This window comes from Oreochromis aureus, linkage group 5, assembly GCF_013358895.1.
Source record: "Oreochromis aureus strain Israel breed Guangdong linkage group 5, ZZ_aureus, whole genome shotgun sequence".
NCBI lineage: Eukaryota > Metazoa > Chordata > Actinopteri > Cichliformes > Cichlidae > Oreochromis > Oreochromis aureus.
The window spans coordinates 5,376,017-5,403,761 of NC_052946.1; the positions used below are offsets into that span (position 1 = coordinate 5,376,017).

At 40.0% G+C, this 27,745-nt stretch overlaps 1 protein-coding gene across 1 annotated transcript in view; it reads right to left on the reverse strand.

Annotated features, from left to right (window-relative positions):
- Positions 1 to 19,417, reverse strand: part of klhdc8a (kelch domain containing 8A) — a 67,886-nt gene extending 48,469 nt beyond the window's left edge. Inside the window, exon 1 of the mRNA XM_031744427.2 lies at positions 19,151 to 19,417. The gene's annotated coding sequence lies outside the window, so the exon portion shown is untranslated. The remainder of the gene's footprint in view (positions 1 to 19,150) is intronic.
- Between the last annotated feature and the right edge of the window lie 8,328 nt (positions 19,418 to 27,745).

Consider the following 27,745-nt stretch of genomic DNA (forward strand, 5'->3'; position numbering starts at 1 on the left):
CCAATAAACACGGTCGAAAATGAAGGATTCAAGCAGCTAATTGAGGTAATAGCTAAGCTATACAACAAGGAGAGATTGAGAATTTCCTTTTAGTTCTCAGTTTATTTGATATTGACAAAAGTTAGTCAATTTTGTCTGTTCTTCTGTAAAACAAACTAAGATATATTTTTAGAATTAATATTTTGTTTCTAAGTGGAATTGACAATTTAGTAGTCTGTTCTGTTTGTTCTATTTTGAAACTTAAATGCTTTAGCGGCTGCCTTTTGTGTAGTTTGCAATATTTGCCTTTATTTATCTGAAACTGAAGTCTCATGTTCCTTAAGTACATCTACCCTGTTGAACTTATTATGGGAAATAAATATTTAAATCAAAACAAGCTGCTAATTATTTCACATTTTACTTGTGAGCAACGGCACATTTAAATCTTACAAATATAGTTATTTGGCTTATATCGTGATATATATCGTTATCGCCTGAAATGAAAAAAACATCGTGATATGAAAAAATCTTATATCGCCCAGCTCTACTGTTACGTAACATTTTTAAATATGTCTTATCTGTCAAATTACACCTATTAGTATGACTTAGGCAGATGTGAAACATCTGGGTCTAAATCTTACAATGACACGTTTCAGGTATCAGTAAAGTTTTTTTAGGATTACGCATTAGATGGACTGAATTCCTCTTATTACTTATGGTGAGTAGTGTGTCAGCTTCTTTCTTTAGACTAGATATTTGCAGCAGCATCCAGCAAGCAGAAAAAGTGACAGTGGAACAGCAGAAGTAACTACATAAATGTTGGATTTGTCAGGATGGAAAATAATGTTCAAGGTTCTTTTACACATTTGACACAGGCTTCATATTTATATGGTGGAATTGCATGTAGTAAAGCAGCCCTCCTTTGGATAAATCCTGTGCTCCATCTTAGCTGTCAGGATTCATCCACGCTGCCCTCACACACTGAGGGGAAACAGGTAGGGTACAAATTTCATCTCAGTGTCTGACTGAAGTTTTTGCTCGTGTATCAGAACATATCAGTTCTTTTTGGCTGCCCTCTTCGTCTGAGTGGGAAAAAAAATACCCTTAGTCTGTATGATGTTTGCCAGATTAAGTAACAAGCTCTGTCTGTGTTTGTCGATTATTCGCACTCTACTTGTTTGCAGCCCACATATTTTTACTGTCTTGGTGGACGTGTTGGTGATTTCTGATCTAGTTCTGTTCATATACTGGTGACCACACACAAAGTATTTCACACACATTAGTGCTTGGTCTTTTTCTTAGGCTAAACTAACCACATGAGTTTCAAGCTTTGACGGTCTCACTTCTCATTCACTTGATTGGGTGTGACACTTGCTGCCAACCTGAAATCTGCATGCAAAAGGCTTAACCTTTCAATCACCACCACAGGCACCAGCTGATACAACCCACATCAGATCATTTAAATACCCCAGCTTGGTCGCTTGCTGAACAAAACATTCTCTAAGAGAGAGGGCAGCTTCTGCTGTCATTTGACATCAAAATAAATGACAAGTTGATCAAAAGAGTGATCAGCCTGTTTCATACGGTCAAGGACAGCCACGCTAATGTTAGCCGCTAATTCAAGCTTTGTTAGCTTACCTCTGACTCTCCACATGTTGCTGCCATTGTCCGTATCTCCAGCACCTGTCACCGTTAAAAAAAAACAAGCGCTGCCACACTTTCAGAACTTCGTCATTAGCTTGGTACCAATGAAGCAGTTCCCTTATCTCTTATCTGTGTTATCAAAAAATCCTGTGTTGGACCATATGTCTTTTACCCAACAATCAAACCACACATTTTAACTGAACCTAATGGCTGTAAACACACCCATGGATACGCTGGCATCCAGAATCCAATAAGCTCAGAATAACAACTGCCTAAACACAGCTGAATTCAACACGTCTGTCACAGAGACACTCCTTCATCGTGACAAGGTGCCGCTAGGACAGACTGACAGGACACATTATCACTATAGACAGTGGCATGTTGTTTCATGCTGTGCTGGGAAATCACAGCAGTTAGCATGCACACATACTATCTAGGTTGTTACCACAGTAACCACTGAAAATAGTTACACGATGCCTGAACAATTGAATCTGATGTGATCGCACGCTGTAATGTGGCACGGCAGCTCCTTTACGTCACCACCACTTGATCAAACTATGTTTATGCGCAATCACATACAGTACATTCACAGCTACATGTATGTGGGTGTGACATGCAAATTAGATTAGAAACTGGTGTTGGGGAGTTTGTGTTTACCAGGGAGAAAGGGTGTAATAAAAGAAATGCATTGAAGGAAATACAGGATGCAACAATCTGGTGTCTAAAAGTAAGGATAAAGCAACCTGTGCTGGTTCATTTTCTTTTTTTTTCTATTGTGGATCCTGACGTTACATAAATGCCATGGTGAATTACTGTAGTACCATGTTAAATGTATGTGAAAATGTATGTGAAAAACAGAATATGTGAAAAGCCAATTGGATGCCAAAACAAATGCCAACATCAAGCAGCTCCTGTGCCTGATCTGCATCAATATGTTTGCTTCATCTTGTTTTTACAGGATAATCTGCTGGGGAGAAATCCTGCAAATAGACTAAAATATCTATATTCATCACCATCATGGTCCTGCAGATTACAAATGGGTTGTACATTTAGAATGAAAGAGACTGTCATCTTGGCTACTGCACCAACAACATTACAAGTGAAATGCAGCAGCAATCTTTGAATGTTCTGAAAAAACACATCATGTGATTTCTGCTTTAATCCTCCTTTCAAGTCTGTCTTAGAGGTTGGGCTATAATCTGGGAAAAGGCTTCAGTAACCTCCTACACCAGGTTGTTTTTCAGTGGAGTAACCTAGTTTTCATTATTTAGAGGTGAGATCAAACACATGGTGTGTTTATTCTGCTCTACTACTGACCCCGTGTGTACCCTCCCCTTCTCTCTGTAGGTGCACATAGGCATTTAAGCAAGGCATTGTTTATTGGCCAACAGCTCTCCCAGCACAATCTGAATCAATCAGTATCAGGGTTTGGCTCAAATGAGCCTTATCTGGTAAAATCCTCTTCTATTGATATGCATGTTTGAGTTCAGGAGAAGAAAAGACAAAGAAAAAAGAGACCTTCTCAGGAGAGCACCAGCTATTAGCAGGAGAGCTAACTTAACATGGAGGAAGCTAACAGCAAATAGTCAGTATTTTATAAGTATTTCACCCGCAACACAAACAGCTTTTTCTTCTATCCTCTCAATAGTTTTTGAAGGATGCACAAACTGGACTCAGTGCAGCTGAAAAGGGTGGATTCAGTCGCTGCTCTCTGGAATGCCCTCGTGCTAATGTTAAGTCTAATACTTTCATTACACTTATAGTGCCTTAATTTGCTGTCAGTCAACTCAATTAATATTATTTCATTTCATCTCTCTTATTAACTCTGCTGCTTATGAGGACTGCACTCACAGTGAGACTGAGAACAGGGAAATAGTGTGGCTATGCTCTGAAACCCATTCTTCTATATAACTCGCGCCACGCAATAACAGTTTAGTGCATTGTTGAGCGCAATGCAGTGCAAGCATGCTTTTGAGGAGCACTCATACATACTGTGAACTTAATGACACCAGTTCACATGCTTATAGGGAAAGCAGTACTGGCAAAACATTTTCCAGTAAATTGGGCAGGTTTGTTTAAACAGAGAAGTAGCTTGTTGTATCATAGGCTAGTATGTGTAGTTTAGGTTTGTGAACTCAACTGACACTTAAATACTTTGGTTGTTATTTGAAATAATATAAATGTTACAATGTTATAATGAACACACTTTTTTCAGCTATAATAATATGATTTTAACATACAACATTTTATTATTACAAAAGACGCTTATTTAGAGTATGAGCATAAAAGACAATGGGAAATCTCAGGGACAGCTACATTAAGGAGAAAGAAGGTAGAAGAAGAGTGGTGCAGAAGACAGCATGGAGATGTAGTAGTTCTTCAAAGCCTCCCACACAGCAATGTTCTCTTGAGTGGAGTTGTTGGTTCCCACTCTACTTGCATGCTGAAGCAGTGGTTTGTCCTCAGGAGGTTCAACTGAAGAGTTCCATCTCTGAAAGTTGAGCAGAGCTACTGCTGCCTGAACAACAGCATCAGTGTGTTCAGGGCTGGCTCACAGCATTCCCAGCATCTCTCCTGGCACTGGGTGAGGCCTTTTCCATGACAAGGTCTCAGCATGTTCTTTGTTGTAATGAAATGATAAGAAAAAGGACATATACAGATTAAAACTGCAATAACACAATATAGTAAATGAAAAGAAAAAGTTTTGTGAAAGTGCTGTGAAAAATATTACAGAAAATATTTGCATTTTTTATGTGGTGCAGGAAAAAAGAAAAAAATACTATGGCGTATTCTTATTTACAGTAAAAGTTTGAGAACCAATTCTAACACTTACCTCAGAGGAAAAGCCTCATCCCGCAAAAAGACATGCCTAGAAGGCCCCAGACATTCAGCATCATTCAGTGGCTCCAAATTCCACAACCAGAAAAAGGTAGCTTGAATTCATGACAGCCAGAAGCACTATCGAGTATATTGCCTTGTAATTAAAATACTGGGAAACCTGGGTTATGCGGTGCTTGGATCACTGCATGTTTCATATCTATTGCCCCATCACAGTTGGGGAGATTCCACTTCTCTCAAAGCCCCGAGCAATCTCCTTCCAATCAGGAGCTTTTGGCACAGGCAGACATTCGTCCGCCAGGCTTTCCCATATAGCCTTGGTGACATCTGGCACAATGTATATCACAGTGGCGATGCCCACCCCGTAATCATGTTGAAGGAGTCACCAGATTAACAACATCATTCAAGTTCAAGTTTAAAAGCTTAGAAAATTGTTACTTTGTTATATCTGGAATCACCAGTATTATTACCTTAATAGTATCAATGAAACTGACTGCTACTAACCAAAGTCATTTAGTAGTGTTATTTTATGGGCTATTTTATTTTGGTCAATAAAAAAAACAAACACACACACAAACAAGTGTAACTGCTATTAAAACAGATCCAGTAAGTCTTGGTAAACAATTTCAATTCATGAATAGCTTCTCAGTCGGCTAATGCTAAATGCTAAATGCATTGCTTTATGCTAAACAGACTTAACAGGAGTGTTTGCTTGTCACATTTTATTTTTACATAAATTACCCACCTCAGACAAATTGCTGAACGTTTCTTTGGAGAACTTGCCTCTCAGAAATTTGACCGATCCCGACAAATTCCAGTCCAATTCTCACCAGCAGACTGTTTATTGAATTGCTCATTGCTAAGTCAAAAGTACACTCGGAACCTGTCGGAGCTCCTTCACAAACCTGAGTGGCTCATGCAGGAGCTACAAACTCTTTCTTGTAATTCACTTTCTTCTTTATAGATGACAGGTTCGTGTTGAAAGTAGTGGAGCAGGTGCATGCACTACATCTAAGTCTGTGAGGAGGTGAAAAAAACACAGTCAAAGTGTTAGGAGGTCCTGCTGCTGAACTTAGTGGCTCACTGGAACACCTTGCTTAATGCAACTGAGCCATTGCTCAGGTCATTAATTCTACTCTCCTCATTCTTTATACAAACATCAGCCAAAATTGCACTTCACAAATAAAAAAAGTTCTCTTCAATACTTCAAACTTCCACTTTATGTCCTGGTAACAGATGCTTTGTTGACTGTACTTAAAAACCATCAATTTATTGCTTTAAGCTTCAAACTGTCGTCACTCACCGTGAGTGTCAGCATCACAGCTGCTCTCTGTTTCTTTTACCTGATGTTGTCATGACTATTATTTCACATTTAGCTCAGCAGCTTGGTATGCCTGCTGATCAACATGCCAGGTATAAGTAACAATCAAACTTCCATTTTTCGTCTATAGTCTGACAACCGCAACGGTAAAATATGTTATGAGAGCAACATCACCATGAATTGAACTCCATTAAATGATTGTGTAAATGATCACAGAGCTGTGGGGCGTCTTTCTCCTTTACTTTTCTATTCTTTCTTATTTATTCTGCTCTGTATGTACAAAGACATAGTCCCACACTAATGAGTAGAATCATTAAGATCCAAATACTTCCTCAACCATGCTTTAATTTTAAGTCCAATGCCTACAAATGCTGCTGGTGAGACAGTAGTCATGGCCCAGGTTGGCACACACTGGCTAGAATGGCAGTGTTTATTTCCTGTAGTGCTGATTGAGTCTGCAGATATCTACAGTATTCAAGATGTAAATACAAAGCAGCTGAGCATTTTGCCATATCCATCTTGGTGTTTTGAAACTGGATATCAACAGAGAAGGTCTGACAAACACACAGACACTGCACACTCAAATGCTAGTAGGTAGGTAGAGTCACCCCAAAGCACAGCCTGCTTTAGCCTCCTTTTTGACTCTAATGGGACCATCAAAAACATTCCGCTGTAATAAATAAGACTTGCGATTGTGACCATTAACTCATCAGAAAAGGCTTCACTTACATAAGGGTTGTGCTCTCATACACTTCTTGACAAAGACTAAAAATAAATAAATACATTCAATGTTTAATTCAATATCCAGCTAATATTCATTCACTGTTCCTTGATTATGCTAGGCTAATCATTAACCACTCTCCCTCTCTACATGCAGTAAGAGCTGCACAGGTGGATACAGGTGGATGGTGCTACGCTAGCCTCACAGCAGTGCTGGCTACTACAACTTTTCTGGTGGGAATCCAGCTGATTACAGCTGAACAGTTTTTAAAATATTCAACTTTACAATTGAATTTTGAGTATCAGTTGACAGCACTATTCACCACACCTAAAGAATAATCTGTGCATAAATTATTTGCTGCTGTAGTTTATACATAAGATTCCTTCTTTTCTTGCATTGTACAAATATCACCTTCCCTAAAATTTCACTAAAATAGTTGTATCAGTAAAGTAAAAGTCAAATATCTCATATACAAATTCTGAATCATAAAGAGTTAACTAAAATTGTAGTTAGTCTCTGCTGCCTTTACAAAGCAAGCAGCATAAACTGTGACAAGATGGATAACTAACCTGTGATTGGGTTTGAAAAGCAAGAAGTGTACCTAATAATGGTTAACAAACTCTTTCTATCCATTCATGATGCAGCTGGTGACATCCTTCATGTCTTCTTACACCTATCGTCTAACTCAAAAGCACTCCGTGTGCTCCCTGGATGAAGCTGAACATTTAAACGCAGCAACACACAGTTCTCACTGTGACATTTTAATCAAACCAGCACTGTTCCATATTCAACTGCTAAACCTGAGCAGCACACTACCTAAAAGCCTCTGCACTTTAAGTAATATTCTGAGGATCTAGTTTCAGAAACTGATAATGGGTTTTATGTTTGTGGCTCCTTGTGGGATGATTAGAAGGACTGGCAGTAAGAACTGCCATAGCTGAACTGACACTGACAGAGAAAGCTAAAGAAGCTCAGACTTCACGTGAAGAAAAATAACACAAAGTGTGAAACACACTGACAGGTAATGTCTGGGGAGAGCCGTGCAAAACCACCATAATGAAGAGAGGTGCACACTTTAGAAGGAGTTAGCTAAAGAAAGTTAAAGAGGAACTTCCTTTGGATAGGAATTTCCAGACAGCAGGGTCTTTGTCTGCTTTACTTCAAGACAGCCACAGTATACTCTTTCTGACATTTACACAGCCTCTTAGCTGTAATAGCTTGAGGTGCAATAGCTCTTCTCAAGAGAACATGTGGCAAATTCCAGTCTTACCATATTCAGCCTCTCCGGCTGACAGATCCACAGCTCAGCTCCTCGCAGCCAGCTGAATCACCTTGTTGTTCCCAGCCGACACCCCGCCACTGATGAGCCTGAAGATTAGATGAGGCTCTGGCATACCTGGCTGCCCAGCTCCATCTGATTTAGTGCTCCAGACAATAATAGGCAAATGTGCTTCTGAACAAAGCAGGGAAAAATGATCAAGTCTGACGGTTTATGGGTTGCAGTCTTTTGTGTGAATCTGAGCTGACCTCTAGATCAATAGGCCAGGAGGAGGAGAGACTACATCACTCAGCCTCCAGAGATGCAAAGGCTGCTCTCTTCACTAATCTTATCTCTGCTGTATGCAAACAAACACACCATGAGCTATCATTATTAAAATGCTTTCAACAGACAGAGACTCTGTGGTAGGAAATCACAATGAGGTGTAATTATCTTGGTGCTGTCACCAGAGCTTCTTTAAACTATGCTGCTGCTTGCCATCATGCTATGAATATTAGCATTTACATATTTTACACAAGACTGAAATGACAAAATGCTCCAGCCCAGCTGTTCCTGTGTCTGTGCTAGTACCCATGAAGTCAACTGGCAGCCTAAATCTGCCAGCACAGGGTCCAGGTCCTGTAATGAGCGAGCAGAGACTAAATCAGTTGTGGCTGATTGTTGGCCGAGGCTGTTGCGGAGCAGTTGGCGTCTCTCTTATCTGTATTTAAAAGGCAAACAGATCGCTGTGTTCCCCTCCCTCTGGCTGTCCTTATGGTTTTTGTGTGTCATTTATTTGAGTGTGTTTGGGCGTGTCTGTGTGTTCAGCTGGCAGATGCAGTAAAAGTGAGAACACTGCCGCTTTTAAGGAGGAGAAAATAGAGCACCTATTTCTTTCTCCTGCTCTGGCTTTCACAACACTCCACCGCTCCATTAAAACCCAAACACACTGACCACCTATCAAGCTGGAAAAAGCTGCTCCATTGTGATGAAGGGAGAAGGCACCTAACATCAGGTTGCCTGCGAATTTAACCTGTTTAACGACAAAACTAATCCTTAGTGTCAAAGCTGACATAAATCCTTATGTGTTGTCGACAACATGGCAAGTTGCTCTTACATCAGGATGCAGCCATTCACAGCATTTTCCAGTATAGTATAACAGCTGGTTATAGCCAATATAGTCACAGGATTGCGTGAGTTTGTCATTTCTTCTTATTTTGTGGTCTGCTTCCTTAAGAATTGGACTGGGTGGTGGTCACCAAAAGGTGGTGGATTTTCTGTTTTGCTGTGTTGAGCTACAGTCAGAGCTGCACACAACCATCTGGACACTGCTCTGACACAGAGCATCACGTATGACTAGCAAGTGTAGCGTCATGTAGATCTAGTATCACAGAAAAAGGACAAGAGTGGAAGTCTTCATTCCTGTGTTGGACAAAAGTTTGAGCTAAGCTAGCTGACTGTGTTTGCTAGCTCTTCACCAACACCACTTCCATCACTTAAACTGACACATGACAGACTGACACATGACAGACTGGAAATCGTGCTTATTACCATATTTGCCCTCACTTTTTGTTCAGTTTAAAACAAAACTGACTGTTGGACAGACAGTGGCTGGTTCAAAACTATTAACATAGTCTCCAGTTTCCAGTCTCATTGCTACAGGTATATAAAATTAAGCACCTAGTCATGCAACAGGTTCTCATCCCAATGAGTAAAATAGCGACGTTTGTGACAAATCGTTGCTATTTTACATGTTGGGAATGAGAGTAGGTGGGAATGAGTCTATGTATATAAAATCAAAATAATAATAATAACAAAGCTCTATGTACCTTTAATCTGTTCACACAGATCCTGAATCCGTTTAGAATACTTTGTGATAACATGAAGTTATTGTATTTTTGATTGAGTGATGCTTTCTTGTGTTTGTGTTGGGATGAACGACTTGAGCCTCTGTCATATTGGAGTATATTGAGAACCCAGAGTGCTATATAAGGACGTTTTATAAGGACGTGGAAGGATACCTTTTGCGTTACAATGAGACGCCTTGGGTGTGACAAATTGTGGGTATGTTACGCATTGGGAATGATAATGCTCTGAGTCATGCAGTCTAAAAACTGTTTAAAATCTGTGAAAGAATAAAACTGCTTATGAAATGATTGAGGGTGAAAGACTACTGAATATCAGTAAGTTGCAGTGAAGTAGAAATTCAGACAAGGAAAATGTTGGCCAAAGCAAAGTGGAGAGCAAATGAAAAGAATGAAGGGATTATTAAAAATAAAAAAACAAACTAAAACAAAAAAAACCAAATTACAACAAACATGTTTCCTGCGCTTTCCATTTTTAGGGTGTTTTTTTTCTAGTTACAGAGATACAGCTACACAGTCCTGAGAAAAGAATACTCTCATCATCATCATCATCATAGGTCAAATAATAATGGTGTTTGTTTTTAACCGAGCTATCAAGACTCAAATACAACAAGGATATGTTCAAAAGCCAATAAAAGCCAAACCAATAAGGAAAGAGCGGACTATGGAGTGAACAAAGAACAGGGCACAGATCCCAGGGGACGTTCATCTGACACAAACAACACACACAGTTGTGCCTTGATGCTCAGATGCACAAACGTCTTAATGTGTTTTCAGCTGTGAGTTGGAGTCTGCTGAAGCTGTGGATCAGCTCATCTGAAGATGCGGCTGCATTTTGTATGTGGCTGCAAAAGGAGCCATGGAGACAAGACGGAAATAGACGCAGGCACTTAGGAAACAGCAAACATGATCAGAGCTGAGAAAATGAAGCATGATGTATGCTTGGACATGATGTGCCTGCACCGAGAAACGTGACTGATTACGTAAGGCCTATGCATATTGAATTATCTCTGTACTGTATTGTGTCAGTGAAGACGCGCCCCCACCCCGCACCCCCACCCCGCACCCCCACTCCCCCAGCTCAAACACGGGTATATTCAGGGCATTGTGGTTCTGTTTCCTTTCACTGCTGTGTAGGAGTAGAATTAGACCAAGCTGATCCAGTGTGGCAGTGGTGTGAAGGCTTGAGTGAAGAAAAGAGCAGGAGGGAGAAGCACAAAACCAAGACAGGAAAGCTGAAGGAGAAACGAGAGGGGGAGGGGTTAGTAATGGTGAGGAGTGGGTGAAGTGGGCTAAGTTAATGGTTGGAGGATATTACATACAGCGATAATGAGAGGGAGGGACAGCTTAATTAGGGGGATGATAGACACTGGGAAGCAAAGCTAAAGGGTTATATGGAGCAAGAGCTCTATTACAGAGGGGAGTTGGGGACATCATAATCCCTGTGGCCTTATAAGTAATTACTATGTGATAGTGAGAGAGAATGGTAAAACCTATCTACTGTCAGCAGAATTGGAATTAACTCCCTAACGGTTCCTTTACTGCAGCATGGTTTAATATGTGTGTGAGTGTGTGTATGTGTGTGTGTGTCCGTGTGCGTGTGTTAGCTGCACTTCTAGCCTTTAAAGATTTAAGTGGGTGACTTTCAGAGTGAGCGCATTTGTGCATATTGAGGGCATTTTTTTTCAGGCTGCACTTCTATAAAGAGTGAAACGGTTTAGGTGTAGGAGATGCGTTTAAGGGTACAGGACTGTGTAACGCCCCTCCTCTGGGCGCATGGATATAAAATCAGCAGGAGGTAAGGTTAGTGTACTTGAAAATTTTAACCCAGCAAGCAGGCTGGCTTGTTATTTTTCCTCCTGTCCCACAGACAGATGTGCAGTAACACGCCGCTCGCCTGCTGTGGTACAGCAACATTCACCTTGTTAGGCAGAAGAAGACTTAGACTAACATTACAGGTCCCTAAGGATCACTAGCTCCAGTGCTGCACACAGTAATTTAGCAAGCTGTGTACTGTGAGTTCAAGCAGACCATTTTTACTCACGAAAGTAAGTCTCTGACCTGACCTGAAGAAATTCAAATTTCTTCCAGTTCGTGTTGCTGTGGCTGAACCAGGTCAGACGTAATTACAGACCTGCTGAGTGGCAAAAGATCAGCCACCGACTAAGTGCAACACCCTCCACTGAAACACTCGGAAAGGAAGTGAGCAACACATAAATAATGTGAGACTGTGTGTATGTAACTGCTTTATCAGGTGTGTTGGGTGTGCCACCTTACAAAGTACTGCATTTAGAGTACTATATCCTTTCTCTGTTGAGCTGTCATGCCGAGAGTATGGGTTTCACGCCATAGGGTAAAAGATTCTTAACAAACTACACTACAAAGTACTCTAACAAGTTACCTGTGGTAAAGTAACTACCACTGCTGTGGTTGAATAACTATCAATTTTTGAAAGCAGTAACACAAGCTGAGCACACCAAGCTTACACAGAACTACTGGCATCAGCTGCAGTCCACAACTGCTGATTATTGCTCTGTAAGTAATCCAAATATCTATTATTTTACTTCATAATTCATTAAAGAAAGTACGCTGTGTACTTCCTGGGTTAGATCATACACAAACTGATCAAACACAGGAAGCTGCGGTACAACTTTGGTAACAATAAAAAAGCATCATTGTCTGTCGAATAAACAGCTTTCAAAATGTATTTATGACTAAAACAGTTACATTTTAGAGTTTTGAACAGACTTGTGTCTTTATACTGTATATGGCTGCAGGACCTTCGTTCAGCCTCTGTCTGAAACTCTCCATTTTAAACTGTTACTCAGACAGTTCATGACCGATGTAGAAACCTAAAGAACTGTTGACTACAAATCATCAGTACAGCTGCTAACAAGACGTTTTATCCTGATAGGACTTCACACTGTGTCTCTGAGTGAAGTTTCAACATGTGAATACTGCTAAAATCACAGACTCACCAAGACTTTAAAGTGTGGCCGGAGATTTTGTCAGTGAACCTCTTTTTGTTATAACATCAGGATTTAGCAGTGAAAAGAAGAAGCCTGGAAAACGGTGTGAAACTAGAGTCTGGTTTACATTAGTCTTCAGTTCAACTTTTACGATGTTACGCTGATTCTGAAACATGGCGTTTGACATGAGTAAGTGTTGGCCACCTTGTAATATAATACTGCTAAACCCACTGGGAGAGACTGGGCTCTAGTGTTTCTAATGAAGCACTCAGACCACTATCAGTGTAAAAGTGGGACCCTGTCAAAACCAAATCACTACATCTGTGCTTGCTGATCCACCAGCTGTGGGATAAAGAAGAAGACCAACACTTTACAAGTTTATGTGCTGCTTGTTGAATGATGTAATTAAACACATCCACACACCGCTTGATTTTTTCTTCATTCTAAAACGTTATCACTTTGCTGCTTGTGAGTTTTCTTTGGTGCTGGATGAAATGCCTTTGGCAGGCAAAATTATTTCTCTACAAAGAAAAAACCTTGAACTCTTTTTGGGCACACACACTCCACACTCCACACATGGACATGCACCACAACTAAAACCACCAACAGAACCTAACTGTGGGAAATATAGACTCAACTGTGACCCCAAGACTTTATTTTAAGTGAATACAATACTGTTTCCAGCCATGTATTCAACAAACTAGATAACTACCATAGGTGGAGACACCACTTGTTTCCATATCACAGCCAACTCAGCTGCCATGCTACTCAGTATGAAGACAGTGCTGAGAGTACAGTAATCAGATATACTGATTTGTATACTGGCTGCCGGGTATACAGTTGGGCTTGAAATGTACTCGGGCACAGATAATGAGGACAGCAACAATGAGCCAAAAACAGAAGCAGCGCAGGTGCATGTGAGGCTGCAACAGAAAAACAGTCATGTAAGCCAGGCTACACTCTGGTTTCAGTAAACTGCATACATAACAGAGCAGAACGAGGCTATGGGCCAATATTACAAAAAGAAAAAACAAAAACACAAAAAGCACAACCAATTTGTGTCATCAGCAGGAAAGATCTAACCTGGGGACTTTGCTGCAAACACACACACACACACACACGCACAGTTCATTACACAGTGTTTGCTAATCCTGCTCCCGATGCTTCAACTGTTTAGTTAAGATAAGAACCTTTTGTTAAAACATGTGCAGCCCTGCAGTTTTTCCCCTGCTTACTTTCTGATTTACTAAAGAGATGTGAAAGAATCCTGCAGTTTCACTTTATATTTCAGAAAATCATTCACAAGATGAGTGAACTCGACATGAAAATGTTTCTCCCAGACACAGTTTATGAGGCATTCAAGGCACTACAGGACTACAGTGTCCTTACTGTTACTATCATGTTAAAGAAATGTTACCTGCAAATGAATGTTTGTTTACTTCACAGCAAAAATGACAAAAAAGACTGACTCTGTGCTGAAGTGCATAAAATAATAAACTAATGTGACTATTCACTGTTATATTGATTTTAGGCAAAATGCTATTATCTGTTATTCATTTGGTGAGTTTCTTCATACAGCTGGTGAACAATGTAAAACAGTTCACTCTGCATAGACATACACTTTTTTTGTTTACTGTGTTTTGTAACACAACCATATCACCCAAAGCATGTGCTACCAGCCGTCAAACAAAACTGTGACTTTGGAGACCTACTGCCAGATTGATATGTTTAAGTGCCATTTGCCTTGTCAGGAGATGGCTCATCATCCCAACAGCACACACACTGACGCACACATGTGTGCACACACAGCATTATCAGTTGTAAATTTCTTGCTAACATCAAACAGAAGGAGCTCTGTCCTTAGTTTGTCTTACGAATAATGGGTGTGCTGGTGTTACAGCGAGGCCAGCATTGATTTAACATAATGCACTACTGCACGCTATGCACAACAATTGGCTGAAATGCTATTTATGTGTGTGTCTGAGCATGTGGGTGTGTGCACACAAGGAACCAATCAATGCATGTGTAGACAGAAAAAGATGCGAGCAGGAAGAAGAGCTGTAGTGAAAGAAAAGCAGAGGTGTTGGAGGTGAGGCCTTCCAACTAGAAGAAAAATAATGGCACTACCTTCAGTTTGGAATCCCACAGAGGAAGCTCTGGGTAATTTCTCAACCTCACCTGTGAAGTCAAGAAGTTGGCACTTTAAAACTCTGCACCTCACTGTCTTATACATGTGTAGAATCCTCAGATTTCATGACCTGTTCAAAGCTTGCACCAACTCAAACTCATTTGTCTGTTTAGTAGTGACCATGGGACCATTAAAATAGCATGTTAGGCAAGTGGACATTTGCAGGCCATTTGGGCATGTGATGGGGTTCCATTGACTAAGTTCACTGGCCCCTGGCTGGCTACAATGGACACTTACAGATGAGTTGTCAAAAAAAATCGATGCTCAATTGTGAATCAATGCTAAAATTAATATCAAATTACTATTTTCATTTGCAACAATATTGATGCTAACAGTGCCGTCTTTGCCTCCTCCAGCTGACACATAACTTTACAGCACTGCTGCACACAGACAGGCACAGAGTAGTTAACATTCATAACACTGAACAACACGGTAGGATTAATTTAAAGAGGTCAGTAAAGCTCCGGTTTCAACAACATTGAAGTATTAAACAGTAATCAGAAATGTTAACCTGGCTGATGCACACATTTAAGTTAGTTGTTTAACTATTAGCAATTATCCGATAGCAAAATTAGCCATCAGTTATCACTAACATAGTAGCTAGTGGACTGCAGGTCACAGATGGAACACTGAGCCGTGACAGAGCAGATTAAAGACACACGAAGGACTGGGTGTGTTTCTGGCTCTGTGGAGCAGCAAGGAAAACGTAGCTGAGTGTGGAGAATTGATCTGAGCAAATAAAGAGTAAAATGCAGAGCAGAACAGTGAAATCAGATGGGCTTCAGGCCTGAAGAGCAGAGCTGAGGAAGTGAAGAGCTGCAGATTCAGGGAGAAGCATGACAGGTGGATAAGAAAGAGGCTGCAGGCAGATGTTAATAAGATGATAAACTTTAAATCTTCAGTTTTACAATGCAGTAAACTTGCTTATTTTAGTGTAACTAAAACTCAATTTTAGTCAAGTTTTTCCATAATGTTCTTCTTCGACAGTATCTTGATGCATGCTCAATCATCCAGGTGAGTTAATCCCAAAAGGTTGATTCTGTTCATCTGGACGTAGCGTTTTGTGGGAGAAACGTTTCGTCACTCATCCAAGTGACTTCTTCAGTCTCAGCTGACTGCAGGTTTCCCCAAACCTTATAAACAGTACATTTGCACAATGACTAAAACCAGCCCACTGAATGAACAATGGGTTGTCATGACCATTGACCAACAAACACTGATCAAAGATCACTGATCATGGCCATTGGGAAATCAGGTTTCCCCAAACTGTTTATAAGGTTAAGGAAACCTGCAGTCAGCTGAGACTGAAGAAGTCACTTGGATGAGTGACGAAATGTTTCTCCCACTATAAACACTACGTCCAGATGAACAGAATCAACATTTTGGGGTTCTTCTACAATAATTAAATATTAAGATGTATTGTGTTGTTTGCTGTACCCTTTGTTTATTAGTAGATTCTAAAATATATTTTACCTTAAGGATGTGTAGTGAAACATTCTATTTTCTTTCTTAATTTTTTAAATTTAACTTATAATTGGGAAAATTAGTTGAAAATTATGTTAAATTTGCAAGAAATGATCTCTTTACTATAGTTTCTCTTGTTACAGGATGGGGTCAAAGTCTTCCTGTGGGATTGAAAATGGTATTGTAACAAAATAATGGCCTAACCTTTAATAAGCTGTAGCTAAGTGAAGGGCAACTGGTTGGCAAGTGGTTGCAGGATGTTGCTGGCAGTACGTAGCTGAAATTGGTCACGAAAAGGTACAAGGTCCTGCAACAAAACCCACCTTGCAATTGCTTTGGTCATTGGCAGACTGGAGCGGCTGCGCATGGTTTACATGGAAGATGTCTGCAAACTGCTAACAGAGTGGCAGGGAAACTGTGAAGAGTGTGATGCAAACCGGAACCTGAGAATGCTTTCCTTCAAACTAAAAGTTGTAAGTTGAAATGTGCTGATTTCTTTAGTAAGGCATATTTGTACTTTGACGAGGAACAGTCTCTGTTTCAGGTTTGCAATACACTTTTTTCAAGATTCACTACACCTCTGTGGTTAGTTTTTGAGTGTTTGCAGACAAGCTGGCATTTTCCACACAAACTATGGGCAACTACTGTAATCTGCTCGCAACCAAAGCAATGACAAGACGGTCTTTGGTGCAGCACCTTTCTTGCAACAGATTTTACCTGGCAGCAACCAGTAACCTCCAGCAACTACTTCCCAACCAGTCGAGGAACACACATTTTCCCCTCGTGTCTGGGTTGGCAGGGTTCGTCAGCTAGTCTCTGGGCCAATGTGACATGCGTGACCAAGCCTAAACTTGCAGTCTCTTCAATGGCCACCAAGGGGTGATCACTCTTTAAATAAATTGTCTTCCACCAATTGATATGGTAGCTGTTAGACTTGAAACAGTAGTTAACACTGAGCAAAGGGACCGGTGTTTCTCCTGGGGTTTTTCGACATATTTTATGTAAGTGTAAGCTGAGCTGAGAATTTCCAACTTTGGAGCAAAGAGTGAAAGCAGAAGAGTGACAATCTCCCTAGGGGAGAAGGGAAGAGAAAGAAATGTCATTCTTCCTCCTTTACATCTGTGCTGAGCCTGAACCTAGACAGACTGAAGACAGACAAGCGTGGTGAATATTGAGTAAGTGACCTTTTGAGATAAGGCCTGGAAGGTCTTTATATTCACTGTCATCACTGTCATGAGGACTGTAACAATGGATCCATCATCATCAATCATTATTTCACAGACTGTGGAAAAAGTTTTGGAAAAAAGAACTAGTGAACTTTGAAAAAAGAGGTAAACAGTCCAAGTCAGTTACAACTTTATGGGAACCTAATAATACCTCAACATTAACCATACCTTGATGGAGGTTTGAGTGTATAGTTTTAGGTTAAAACTAATTAGAGAAGTGCAAGAGAAGTGTGCTACTAGTATAGTAACATTTCATCCACTAGTTATAGCGATCTATAAGAATCCCCAGTCCATACCTTCATAACCCTTAGCTTGGCAGGCCTGTAGCTGTGTACGGCAACTCTGTCTGAGTAGGTATTTGTCTATGGAGAGGGGTTTTCAAATGATGCAAACCTGCTCCTGTACAGTTCTTCAAAATCCCAAAATAATTCCCAGTTTTTTTATCTGGCATGTTTATCTTCCACTTGATGCTACTTCATGCATTATGCATATTATTATGTGTCATATGAGAACTGTTTGTTATGTTTACATGTGTTTATTTATTTTACTCCAGCAAATAGGAGCAGAAGTTCACATTTCATTGTATTCCTAAATACAGGGACAGTAAGGGCTTTCTGATTTTTGCACTTTGCTAAACATGGATGATGCTGTGCAGCTGTCGAATGCTGACTGGTTGACAAGTGGGCCGTAACAGGGAAGGGAACAGCAGAGTTCACCAGGAATGGGAGAAGCACACAAAACAACACATCAAAGATTTAAAAAATACTGTTCGAACACACTGTGACTGCACTGGACACTTTTCATTGTTTTTAACACTTTGTTTCTCTTCACCCCTTTGGAGGTTATAACTTTGCTCTTCTCTCCAACTGGCTGGTGGGTCAACAGCAGCACAAGCAACAGTAGCCCACAGACTGCTTGCACCACATATTTTTGACATTGGCCCTATTTGACAACAAGTAAACAGGCTGTTCATAAATGCTAAAGGAATCCCAACAGACTGCCCAGGCACCACCACCTCTGAACCACCGCTTCCTCTTTAGCCTGCATCAGTTCTACCCAAGTTTATCCAATAAACTAGCAACTTAGTGTATAATTTTTCATGAATGTGCAGTGACCGTACAGCACAGGTTTTCACTCTGCTGCCCATGGCTTCACTACATTACTTTTTAAATAATATTGGACTCTCATTTATTGTTACTCTGTGCTATTCTTTAGTGCTATATTAGCAATATCTCCCCTTTCTTTAAGTCTCTGAACAACCATTAGACAAGTGCTGTTGTTTTTTAGCTTAAGGATGTAAAGGAAACTACATTTCAATGTGTAAAGTCAGGGTTTGGAAGAAGTAATAAGTTTGGTATAAGACATAAAAGCACTTCAGTTAACACAACAGTTCCCAAGGGACAATGAATGTGTAAGGTTCTCTTAAAATAGTTTTTATGTTAGCCTACCGAACACTATGGAGCCACTATAGCCTACTTATATCCAAGTCACAGCCACTAGCTGAAGTTAAGAGCAGGTAACTTTCTCGAGGTTTCCATCGTGTCGCCTGAATAATGGAACGAGTCCTGAAACGGCGCTAGCTAAAGTACCAGCATTACTTCCCAACTGAGCCGGGAGTCGCGTCTATCAGGGAGAGCGATAACGTTTCCATTCATTTCCCCCTCCGGAGCTACTTACTTTTCCCGTTTCCGTCGCCCTTTTTCCCGGCGTGTGTCGCCTCAGTTTTTCCCTCCTCTCCTCCCTCCGGTACCGAGATGGAAAGAGGGAGAGAGGAAGAGAGGATGGAAGAGGAGAGTCGGGTCCAGGCGGAGGAAGATGAGAGACGAGGCGCGCCGCTAAAAGCTCCCACCGCACCGGGAGCTCACAGCGGAGGAGCAGGCGGTAACACGGCTCAGATCCGTTTACCGAGCCTGATATATCGCCATTATGTGGGTCAGAGATGAAGTATTCATCTCCAGTTTTCATCGCACAAGTTCATATTCATTCCGTGTGACGGTATAATCCGAAAGGGGGGGCATGTGTGTTAACCTATATTTGGTACAGGAGAGCCCACTGACACACTTGAAGTGTTTGAAGTGAAAGAGATAGACATTCTGTCTCTTATAGACAGGAGCAGAAGATTACTGGTCTTTGAGCTGAGATGAGGAGATGGTCTGAATACTTTATGGACGTGGCGCTGTTATGAATTAGGTAATGCAGTTTCCAGTTTCACTGATATCTATTTGATCTCCTTAAAACATACTCAGATCTTATTTTGGCGCTCTAGAGCAGACATAGCCCTGCACAGACGGACTAACATTAGCTGATCTTTTTTCTTATGATATTTTGACAAAAGTGTAGCGCGTTGCTTCTAAGCCCATCTGAGTTGAGCAGAAGCCCAGTACACCTAAACAGAATGCAGCCATCATTCATTATTTTGATTCCAGCTCTGCATTTCCTACTTTAATGTGCTGCTTATTGATGTTATAATAAAAGAAATGCAACACAAGATTGTAGGTTAGGTCACAATATCTTATTGCACCAGATGTATTGAAATTGATCACACTAGTACTTAGCTCATACTGAGTTAGTACTTGAGGCGTTTTCACACCTAGAGTTCGTTTAGTCTGGTCTGATTTGGTTTTCCCTGTGATTTGGTTTCTTTTCACAGCAAGAACTCCGAGCAAACCAAAATGCATCACTTAAAACTACATTAGAAATTCAGTCTGTTTTTTGGGGTCAGATGTGTCTGGGGCAGGAGCAGTAAAAGTAAAAACAGGAAAAAGGTGTTGTGTTCTGAACTATCAGAGAACATGGAGAGTTTAAGTTCATATCACGGCTTTTTGCTAGCCCAACAGATCTTTTCATGTATATAGTACCTTGCTGCATCCCAGAATACAAAGCATGCACAGCATATGGGAGGTTTAGGTCTGCAACTGTTTGACTCAGTTGCCAACCTCAAAGTAACCTTGCTGCATCAAGATGGCGAAAGAACAGCAATACGAATGACTCAGCCGCCTTTCGGTCTGCGATCAATTTGTGATTGAATGGGGTCAAGTTGGCAGTTACATGAAATCTGTTTGTGATATTACAGTGATTAACTGATAAATATACCAAAATCACAAATCTGTTACATTCACATTAACTGCTTACATTCCAGCCAGAACCTCAGAGATCTGAAATATAAATTCCTTTTTACAAACAATACAAACAGTCAAAGACTTGATGCTGTGACAAACACTGTGGTTGCAAAAGCTTTTTTTTTCCTATAGTCGAATGGAAAAACCGGTTTCTGTCTCTACCTCTATAAGAACTCTTTCCTGATGAATTTATGGGCTCCGTAATTTGTTTTGGGTCAAGTTGAATAAAAAATAAATAAATGTTTAAATATTGGTCATATTATGTTTCAAAATGGAAAATCGTCTGTGGTATGAAACCACATACACTTTGGCTTATGACTTACCAATCACAATAAATATGCAGCTTCACAGTTAGACCCACCCCTCATCGTCACTTCTGTGCTGCCCCATCTTAGTAGATGTCCCTATCTACTAAGATGGGGACAACTACTAAGATGGGGACAGCACATCCAGAGAATTTAATACTGTCTATGGTTGCCTCCCACCAGAGGGTTGACGGTGTTGCATGCTCAACATCTGGTCTCTGTAAATGCTTGCAATTAGTGAAAAAATCAAAGCAGTCACCAGGCAACCACCAATTTTTCCTAGTCACAAGCAGGTTACCATTCTATTTTTACTCTAGTGTCACAGGAACTAGTGAAGCCCTGTTGAGAAGCCTTGAGCTGAGAGTTTTCACTGTTGCCATCTTGCATCTTGGTTAAACGGATATTACAGGTGACGTGTTTAGCTGGATGTCCAGGATGTGGTGCAGGGGTTGGTCAGCATCAGTTAGCTATCCACAGATTTCACTTAGAGCCACAGACAAAACCTTTTCATCAGATGATGGAGGAATCTGAGAGAGTGCCAAAATGAGTTTGTAAGTTTTTTAAATTAAAAACTGTGATTCTCCAGTCGCCATCCCATGATTTAGCCTTCTCCTTGACTATAAACAAGATTTTATATAAAAGAACATCATATTATGCTTAATAAGACTTAAAACTACTGACTGAGATCCATAAGAAAAGTGTTTCTTCAGATTAACTATCCAGGGTGTCGAGGATCATGTTCTCATAAATTTCTGTACACCCGCAGGTCTTTTATAAAATGAAGAAGTCGTGTATTGCTGGTGTAATCCGATTACTTTTTTCAAGTAACGAGTAAAGTAAGGTATTACTATTGCAAAACAAGTAATTATATTACTGTTACTTTCCCATAAGCACGCTGCGTTACTGTGTTACTAAACTGTAATTTTGTTTGTGAGAGTGTCTCATGACAATGATGTACGAGCGTCATTGTCACGATCAGATCAACAATGGATAATATGGAGTGCAGTAGAGAGTACGACCATGCAGCGTTTAAAGCTTGGAAGTACTGACATTACTTTAAGTTTGACTCTGTAAAAAATTACAAAAACATTAGCGTCCACTGTACACTCTGCATTGGACGAAAACTTTTTCTACAGCGAAAAATTAAACTTCATATCTGAGCAAGTACTGAACATGCTGCCATGGGAATGTGACATTCACAGAGAAACCCCCACTGACGTGACCGCTGTGGCACCTTGCAAACCTCTACCGACCCTACTCCTGCTAAACAGGTGACAATAGATTTAAGAGACAGGACTCAGTGCTGCTGAATCTTTGATTTTATTTATTTTTTGCTGTGTTTTACTTGCATCTATTTGAAAGAGTGAGTGTAAACATAAAACATTATTTTATTTTATAAGCTGGAATCTGCAGAAAATAAGTTTAAATGTTCAACAATTTCTTCAAATCAGAGAATGTTTTTTGCTTAATGCAATGTGCATGAAGTTAAAAGATTAAAACTAATAAAAACAATTTCATATGATGGATTATGCAGAAAAATAGAATTGGGCTGAAAGGTCTATTGCTTTATTATGTATTCAGGTTGTGTATCATGTTTTTAAAAAGTAACTAAGTAATAAAGTAACTAATTACTTATGAAAATAAGAAATCAGTAAAGTAATGGGATTACTTTCTTTGAGAGTTAATCAGTAATTAGTAACTAATTATCTTTTTCAAGTAATTTGACCAACACTGGTCATCACACAGAATGAAAGTTTAAGGCCCTGTGGCTTTGTGGCTTCACTCTCTGGACCCGGATGCTACATGCATCTTTTATATACAGTCTATGCTGTGAGAGTGTGTTTGTACAGTTGGGGCCAGTGCACACATACCTGCTGATGCTCCCAGGAAGATAAATTCTTAAAGTTGTTTGTTTTGATCTGTTGTACAAATTTGTACAGTAGCCCTGACCAAACTCATTTCCCTGTAGACATGTGCCAATTTTTGTGACTTTCAACAATATACCTTTTTGAGGTATGTTACAGGAAATCAAATTTAAAATAAGATGAATTACGAATGTTTGAACTTCCTGTTTTTTCTATAATTAATACAGTGTCTTCAAAAATTATGTTATCACTAAAAATTGCAGGCATGTAACTAGAAAACATTTGGAAAAAGCAGTGAGCATGCAGCAGTGTTATCCTTTGTAAACAGACCTCCTGTCCTGATGCATTATGATCAGCAGCTTCACCAGAACAATATGGAGGCTATGTATATGTGGGCTCACTAAAAATACTTTCACGGAAGAGCGCCATTGTTAATGCTTTATTTATGCTGTGGTACAGCCAAATGTCTAATAAAAAAGGTCTTTTTCTAACTTTTCCTTCTATTTCTTGCTTTTCCTGTTTTTCATGCTCCTGTTTTAATTTATGTTTGTTTTATTCATATCCATGTGACATAGAAACCTGCTTAGTCCCTTTGATTCATGCCCAGCTGCGTGAGCAAATGAACCAAGACCACAATGGATCAAAAGATAGGTGAGCAGCCAGCAGTTTTATTTATATGACAATGAGGAGTAGCCCTTAGTACAGAGTGGCCTCACGGGGCCTGTCAGGGGGACTCCTCACAGCATCAGCTGCACTGTCCAGTACAAGCTGCGGATTTGAAATTGGTCCACACTGTGAAAGACATTTCAAGTAGACAGGAGACTTAAAACTGATTACAAGAACCATCACCGTTTGCTGCTCCTCCACCTGGTGGCCTCTTAAAGGCAGCTGCATATCTTTCATGGGCTAAAACTCTAAACAACACCAAGAGCACGATCAGAGCATGGAGAAAAAGTTTGAAATGTGCTTTTAACAAGCAGTTTTATCTAAAACACGATAAGTACACAGCATGCATTCACAACAGCCAGAGGAATTAAAGATTACTGTCTACACTGCTAGAAGTCAAACTAATTATGTGATGGCAGTATATCTTTTTGAAAGCTAAAAAGTGTGTATGCATTCCCAAGTGGTAAAAGGGAGATAAATGGACACATTTCTTGTAGTCCGTGTTCAAAGAAATGAGTCTGTAATGAAAATAAATAGCTTTTAATGTATTTTATCTTGTGTGAGCCACAGTGGTGCAAAGGTTAGCACTGACAGACAAAGATGGTACGAACAAAAAGGAGACAAGGAAGGAGGGAAAAAGATAAGACAAAGACAAAAAACTTCACGGTTTATATGAAACAGCTTTTCTGTCTGATTTTAAAATAGAGCCACATCCACCACAGTGTTTAAAAAGGATTCTGAAACCTTTTCAAACAACCTTGTTTGTCCTTCAAAACATGTTGTTCTTTCTTTGACATCATGTGCTCTATGCAGTGGTTTATTCAGTGCAAAAACCTAAAAAAAATTACTGCTGCTTGTTCTTTACAAACCACACCGAGCAGAAGCAGCTCTGGTTCTGTCTTTTATACATAATCTTCTCACATAGTGTTTGAATGTTTCTAGGCTATAATTCAATTCAATTCAATTCAATTCAATTTTATTTATATAGCACCAAATCACAACAACAATCGCCTCAAGGCGCTTTATATTGTAAGGTAGACCCTACAATAATAGAATAGAATAGAATAGAATAGAATAGAATAGAATAGAATAGCTTTTTATTGTCACTGTTACAAGAACAGTGAAAGGCAGTTTGGCATCTCTCCATGTGTGTGGAGTACACAATAGCATAAGTATTTACACAATAACAGACAAATTTACATTTACACAAGAAAGATATGTACAAGTTATACATACACCTGCAAACATACACGCACATACATACATATATGTATATATACATATTTGCATCCGTACATGCGTACACACACATATTTCCACATACACGCTTACATCTATATACATACGCATACATGTCATCTAACTAGCAGGTGCATTGAGAGGTGCATACATATAGAGAGAAAAAAACAACAATCATATGACCCTCTATGAGCAAGCACTTTGGCGACAGTGGGAAGGAAAAACTCCCTTTTAACAGGAAGAAACCTCCGGCAGAACCAGGCTCAGGGAGGGGCGGGGCCATCTGCTGGGACCGGTTGGGGTGAGAGAAGGAAGATGGGATAAAGACATGCTGTGGAAGAGAGACAGATTAATAACAGGTATGATTCAGCAGAGAGGTCTATTAACACATGTTGAATGAGAAAGTTGACTGAAAAGGAAAAACTCAATGCATCATGGGAATCCCCCAGCAGCCTACACCTATTGCAGCTTAACTAAAGGAGGATTCAGGGTCACCTGGTCCAGCCCTAACTATATGCTTTAGCAAAAAGGAAAGCTTTAAACCTAATCTTAAAAGTAGAGATAGTGTCTGTCTACCAAATCCAAACTGGAAGCCGGTTCCACAGAAGAGGGGCCTGAAAACTGAAGGCTCTGCCTCCCATTCTACTTTTAAATACTCTAGGAACAACAAGTAAGCCTGCAGAGCGAGAGCGAAGTGCTCTAATAGGGTGATATGGTACTACAAGGTCATTAAGATAAGATGGGGCCTGATTATTTAAGACCTTGTATGTGAGGAGCAGGATTTTGAATTCAATTCTGGATTTAACAGGAAGCCAATGAAGAGAAGCCAAAACAGGAGAAATCTGCTCTCTCTTTCTAGTCCCTGTCAGGACTCTTGCTGCAGCATTTTGGATTAACTGAAGGCTTTTCAGGGAGTTTTTAGGACATCCTGATAATAAAGAATTACAGTAGTCCAGCCTGGAAGTAATAAATGCATGAACTAGTTTTTCAGCATCACTCTGAGACAGGATATTTCTAATTTTAGAGATGTTGCGCAAATGGAAGAAAGCAGTCTTACGTATTTGTTTAATATGTGCATTGAAGGACATGTCCTGGTCAAAAATGACTCCAAGGTTCCTCACAGTGTTACTGGAGGCCAAGGTAATGCCATCCAGAGTAAGAATCTGCTTAGATACCATATTTCTAAGATTTTCAGGGCTGAGTACAATAACCTCAGTTTGATCTGAATTAAGAAGCAGAAAGTTGGCGGTCATCCAGGTCTTTATGTCTTTAAGACATCCCTGCAGTTTAACTAATTGGTGTGTGTTATCTGGCTTCATGGACAGATAGAGTTGGGTGTCATGTGCATAGCAGTGAAAATGTATACTGTCTTCTAAAGATACTGCCTAATGGAAGGATGTATAATGTAAACAGAATTGGTCCTAGCACTGAACCCTGTGGAACTTCATAATTAACCTCAGCATGTGAAGAGGGCTCTCCATTTACATGTACAAATTGGAGTCTATTAGATAGATATGATACAAACCACTGCAGTGCAGTACCTGTAATACCTACAGCATGTTCTAATCGCTCTAATAGGATATTATGGTCAACAGTATCGAACGTTGCACTGAGGTCTAGCAGGACAAGCACAGAGATGAGTCCACTGTCAGAGGCCATAAGAAGATCATTTGTAACCTTCACTAAAGCTGTTTCTGTGCTGTGGTGAGCTCTGAAACCTGACTGAAACGCTTCAAATAAGCCATTCCTCTGCAGATGATCTGTTAGCTGTTTGACAACTACTCTTTCAAGGATTTTTGATATGAAAGGAAGGTTGGAGATTGGCCTATAATTAGCTAAGACAGCTGGGTCTAGAGATGGCTTTTTAAGTAAAGGTTTAACTACAGCCAGCTTGAAGGCCTGTGGTACATAGCCAATTATTAGAGATAAGTTGATCATATTTAAGGTTTAAGGATTAATTAATGGAAGGACTTCTTTGAGCACTAACCCTATAGCACAATTAAACAGTATTCCTTTAGCCTCTGTGCATTTAGCAGATTCCCTATATGTACTAAAATACTGGGCTGCACACACAGCACAGCTACAGGAGTTGCCATGAAGCTCCTGGTGTACAGTTTTTCTGCTGATGTTAATCCCAGAGGATGATTGAAACAGTGCATTTACTGCATTTACAACTTATATCTGACACTATATGTTATCTCAAATTGTTACCTCACCTGCCATAACCATGTTACTACAAATATGTCCAAGAGTTGACAGATGTTATAAAAGCCTTTAATGTGTCCAGAGGCAGAGCTGTCCAAACCCTCTGGTCTAAGTCATCATACTGTAGGTGGTAACACTAAAAGTCACCCTATATTTTGGGAAGCACCAAAATAGATTTTAGGTTTAGGGTTGGTGGTATTCACTAATCATGTATCACTAATGATTCACTAATGATGACTTAAAACTTGGAGAGTTAAATGAAAGCTCCCACGAGATGATGATGAGTTGGAGATGCCTCGTCTGTCTGCCCACACGTGACTACAGAAGCGTGTGTGACTGGTGATTACTATTTGGTTTATGGTTTTGTAGTTGCAGCGTGACAGGGTTGCAACTTGATGTGCATATTAGTCTGCGCTGAGTTATTAATAAATGTAATTAAAACTTGTGTTTGCATTTTTTTATATCTATGTGTGACCACTGTCTTAAATACTGTGCTCTAAAAAGGCAACAGGCAGCATGCTTGTAGTATGTGTGGCATAATCAGCTGGGATATAATCGATTCAGATAAACTGCCCATGCGTTGATAATTAACTTAAAAGGTACGACTCTTCCAACTCTTTTTGTGTTACAGTATTTCTTTAGTGGCTGCTTTCTGGGCAGTGAAGGCCACAATTATCTTCATTCATCAGTCTACAATCTACATTCTGTCCGTCAGGCTGTGACAGAAAGATGGACAGTCCGGCTTTTGTTACTGTCAGTGCCTCTTGAAAATGAAGCACCCCTTATTTTATCTCCTTGGCCTTTTTTTTCTTTCCTCCCATCTGTGCTTGCAAGGCCCCCCCCTTTTTTTTTAAAGCCAGACAGAAAGACCAT